We start from the raw sequence: 4,955 nt of genomic DNA on the forward strand, positions 1-4,955 counted from the left end.
AACCAGAATATCGATTATACTAATTTATCGAAATTCAGAAGACAAAAATTTATTACATATACAGTAGGATAACGTTAGTGTTGTTACAATACCATTCCACAATTGTTCGCAGAACTTTTCGAACTGTGGGCCATGCAATGTTCAGCTGTCGTGACGCAGCTCGTGCACCACTTGAATACCGCACATTGCGTCCAGCTTTCTCAGCCATGGCAACACTAACTTCTTCAACAATTTGTGGCGCAATCGGGTGTCGATCTCTCCCAGGAGAAATTCCCACATCACTATTTAATCCGAACTTCCGAATCACGTTCTTCAACCCCCGGTGCAGAAAGAGGGCCTTTCCGTATTCCTTTAGTGCGCCGGTAGTCGCGTAGAGCAACAGCGCTATTCCTGTTGTTGAGGTAAAACAGTTTTACGAGAAAAGCCCTGCTCTTCTTGTCCAGACACATACGAACAGGCTGCAACTGCGATGCAAGAGCGGCTCAGTTATCAGATGCACCAAGGACCAGAAGCATGTCTACATATTCATCGTTTCTGTATGCCATACGTCTACCACACGATTTTGGAACAATACAAGAAGAAAATACGATACATATCGAACGAATGCACATGGACTCTGTCACGGGTTCGTTATGCCACTAGCAACTAACCGCTGTCTGGTGAACAGCGAATACAGTGTAAACGCCTCATTGCAGCGGGCTGTTCCACCTGGCGCGCGTCAAGTTGTCTTACAGCTTTTGTTCTGCATGATTCTCCCGACAGCGTTAATTGTGAAATGTTCGTTTTCGAATTCCACTGTTTCCCTGACGGTAATGAACGTGATGTTTCCACATTTCCATCGATTATAATAATAACAATATAATTGTATTGTATTGTATGTTAACCGGGTACCTAGAAACGACGGAGATGCTCCGTCCCCGCCGCAGCCGCAGTGATCCTCAACCCCACGACGACTACCATAGTCCACTTCAACCCTCAGCCCTCCGCCACCCCACACTGAACCACGCTTTCAGGGTTATATAACCCCCCTATTTGCTGAGGCAGATGGAAAACCGCCTAAAAACCATCCACAGACTGGCCGGCTCACCGGACCTCGACACAAGTTCGCCGGGCGGATTCGTGCCGGGGACCAGGCGCTCCTTCCCAATCCGGGTGGGCATAACAATATAATAGTAATAATAATAGTAACTTATGGAAATACTTACTAAACACGATGTGCTTATCAGACTCAGTGTTGAAAGGCACAATTGGTGGTTCCTTGGTGATAATGCTTACAAATGGTAGCGCAGTTTGGAAATTATCTGCACAGCACGTTGCTGGCCCTAGTGGTGACGTAAGGTCCTAACGAAATGTAATTACCTGAACATGGACAGAACAATAATTCGTACTAATCAGTGCAATCCTTGGGGGAGAATACACAGAAAACGAGTTTGGAATCTAGTAGGTGCAGTGGTGCAAAACAACTCGCATCCACGACGTGCAAAAGGCCTGTTTAAAAGCTAAGCAACTGAAATGATTGCACTTCCATTTCTGTGATCGTAGTAGATAAGTGCAAATGTTTTGTACAAGGCCCTCTGTAATCGCTGTATAACGATTAGGACGCCAGATACCGAACGATGCAGTCTACATTTATCAAATAAAAACCAGTACGCCTCTAGCCCGAATCAAACCCTCACTCACGCGGATGCCAACCCAAAACGCTATCCGCTGCACCAACTGTACACCGCTGGTTTTAACTCCTGACAGAGTTAGTACCGTATATGTGAGTACACTGTTGCAAGGTTGCCAATCCTAAACGTCCATTTACTGCTGTAAATAGGCGCATGATGAAATGTTGTGACGAACATTTTTGTATTGCTAGTATGTGAGGAATCGCGCTGCAGAGTCCGAGTGCGTGAATTTTTCTTCACCCTGTATAGTAATATAGATTAGTACTGTTATTAGTATACTGCTCATGTACTGCACAGCTGTAATGTTGTCTCACTATGGGTGTCTTCTTCGATGTTTGACGGGGGACTGAAGGCTCTAATCTTGCAAGGCGAAGAAAGAAAAGCGTGTAGCTAGTGGTTTATTACTAATTGTCACATAGCTATACTGACATTTGAAGCGTCAATGTATTATATAAATGGAGATAGTAACTGTCCTCGAAAGAACGGATACCATCGAACGTGCAGCTTCTGTAAAATAAATGATAAGTGTTATTGATATGTTATCGATATACCTCGATGGGGGCAGATGAAAATGTGGGCCCCCGACCGGGACTCGAGCCGGGGATCTCCTGATTACATGGCAGACGCTCTATCCATCTGAGGCACCGAGGACACAGATGAATAGCGCGACTGCAGGGACTTATCCCTTACACGCTTCCCGTGAGACGCACATTCCCAACTGTCCACAATCTACGTATATAATGTACCTAATGGTATATATAGTTAAAGGCTACCCAGCCATTGACGCCGGTCGGCGTGGCTGTGCGGTTCTAGGCGCTTCAGTCTGGAACTGCGTGACCGCTACGGTCGCAGGTTCGAATCTTGCCTCGGGCATGGATGTTTGTGATGTCCTTAGGTTTGTTAGGTTTAAGTAGTTCTAAGTTCTAGGGGACTGATGACCATAGATGTTAAGTCCCATAGTGCTCAGAGCCAGAGCCAGCCATTGACCTTCTTCTGTGCGAATGCGCACAGGTTGCCCGAACTCTTACGGGAATCGTCACCTGAGTGTGCTCGAGTAATGAGTGGATGGGCAAATATCTATTAGGTACATTACGTACGTAGATTGTGGACAGTTGTGAATGTGCGTCTCACGGGAAACCTGCAAGTTATAAGTCCCTACAGAAGCACTGAGTACCTGTGTCCTCGGTGGCTCAGATGGATAGAGCGTCTGCCATGTAAGCAGGAGATCCCGGGTTCGAGTCCCGGTCGGGGCACACATTCTCAGCTGTTTTCATCGAGGTATATCAACATTTGTCGGCAGCTCAGGGTTTCAATTAATTATCATTTCAATGTATTAGTCAACATAGGTATGGAGACAAAGGCAAATTTTTAATTTTTGCACACGATACAATTCGCAGTTTGTTCGGTCTACGGTGATCCCTTCAAGTCATACTACGTGACTAATTTTTTCTGTTTTTGAATACGTTGTGGGAGTGAACAGTGATCAATGTGTTACGAATATTTACTGTCAAAAACAGTCGTCATCACAATTTATTTATTACGGTGACCGGTTTCGACCACTACAGTGGTCATCTTCAGACCAATGAGTAAGAACCTCCTTCTGGTGGTAAATCACTTTGAGTAGCGATTTACCATCAGAAGGAGGTTCTTACTCATTGGTGTGTAGATGACCACTGCAGTGGTCGAAACCGGTCACCGTACTAAATAATTTGTGATCAAGACTGTTTTTGATAGTAAAAAAAAAAATTGTGTGATTGAGGCGTAGCAGCACGTACTTTAAATAAACTTGACCGTCAGTTATAGACCTAAAATACGTTTCAGGCAGTCGGACTAATGTACGATATGTTTATCACCGATATAAGCGGACACAGAAGTAATAAGATGGTCGTGTTAGTTTTCCAATTTAACGCACTGCACTAGCAACAAGAGACGTTCTGTGTTCCCATAGTCAGTCCTTTGTTAAAATCAGGCATTACAAAATGCGTACACTACAGTTCGTATAAAGCTACGTCATGAAGTTGGAGCGGGAAATAAAGGAAAGCAAAGAGAGGAGATCAATGCTGTGAGCTGCATCCGGACATTACGTGGAATCAATGGCGACGAATGAAAATGTGTACCAGGTCGGGATTCGAAATCGGGATCTCCTGCTTACTGGGCATGTGCCATCTCGGATACAGCGCTTATCGCAACTGCGAGGACTCTACCTGTACGGCTCACGGCCGATTCACAATCCCACCGAGCGCCACCTATACGTAGTCCCTGTAAATTTCCTGCATATTCGCTGCGTCCGAAAGCACAGACACCTCGCAGCCATGTAATGTGATTTGTCTACTTGGGCAATGGATCCACCTTCTTCAGTGCGGATGCACATCTGCGTCCGACGTCCTGTGGGAATCCCAGAGAGCGAATTTCGTGTAAATGATGACATTAAACATGCTATGGACAGACGTGAAGCTACCATCCTAAAACTGCTTGACTTTAGCAAGGCTTTTGATACAGTTGACTTTGATATATTACTAATTAAAATGAAACAGCTGAATTTCTCAAACAGCGCTATACACTGGTTCGACACCTACCTCAAAAACAGAATTCAACAAGTCATTTGTGGGTCGGAAAAGTCATCATGGAAAAACGTGCGCTCTGGAGTTCCCCAAGGTTCCATCCTTGGTCCATTACTCTTCTCACTGTACATTAATGATATTTCTTCAGTGATTCACTCCTGCAACTACCATCGATATGCCGACGACATCCAACTGTACATAAGTGCAAGCCCCAAGAACATTGCTGGAGCAGTAGCGAGTATGAACGCAGATCTTTGCTCTGTTTCTCGATGGGCACAGAACCTAGGTCTGAAACTAAACCCCAAGAAATCCCAGGTCATACTTATATCTCATCCAAAGTTAATCAGTCGGTACTTTCGCGAAACAGTCCCTCAAATACTCCTCAATGGTACGCAACTACCATACCAAAAAACAGTAAAAGACCTTGGAATAATCTTGGATGAACACCTAAACTGGGAAGAACAAACAGTCACAGCTTGCCGGAAATCGCTCTCCTCCCTACATGCAATTCAAAAATTTAGAAAAATTTTTCCAACCCATGTTAAACAAAAATTAGTCCAAACACTAGTCTTGCCTAATCTTTACTACTGTGGTGTAGTTCAACACGGCACAAATAGTGAAAATTCGAGATGCCTTGAGCTAGTGATGAATGCTTGCGTTAGATACGTATGCAATATACGGTTGTATGATACTCCCAGCTAGGTTGGATACGCCCACATAAGGC

The 4,955-nt window shown here is 44.6% G+C and overlaps 1 non-coding gene across 1 annotated transcript; it reads left to right on the forward strand.

Moving 5' to 3' along the window:
* Positions 1–2,849: 2,849 nt before the first annotated feature.
* Trnat-ugu (transfer RNA threonine (anticodon UGU)) lies at positions 2,850–2,923 on the forward strand. Its single transcript has one exon. It is a non-coding gene; the product is annotated as a tRNA-Thr (tRNA).
* Positions 2,924–4,955: the final 2,032 nt, after the last annotated feature.

This window comes from Schistocerca cancellata, chromosome 6 (genome assembly GCF_023864275.1).
Source record: "Schistocerca cancellata isolate TAMUIC-IGC-003103 chromosome 6, iqSchCanc2.1, whole genome shotgun sequence".
Taxonomy (NCBI): Eukaryota; Metazoa; Arthropoda; class Insecta; order Orthoptera; family Acrididae; genus Schistocerca; species Schistocerca cancellata.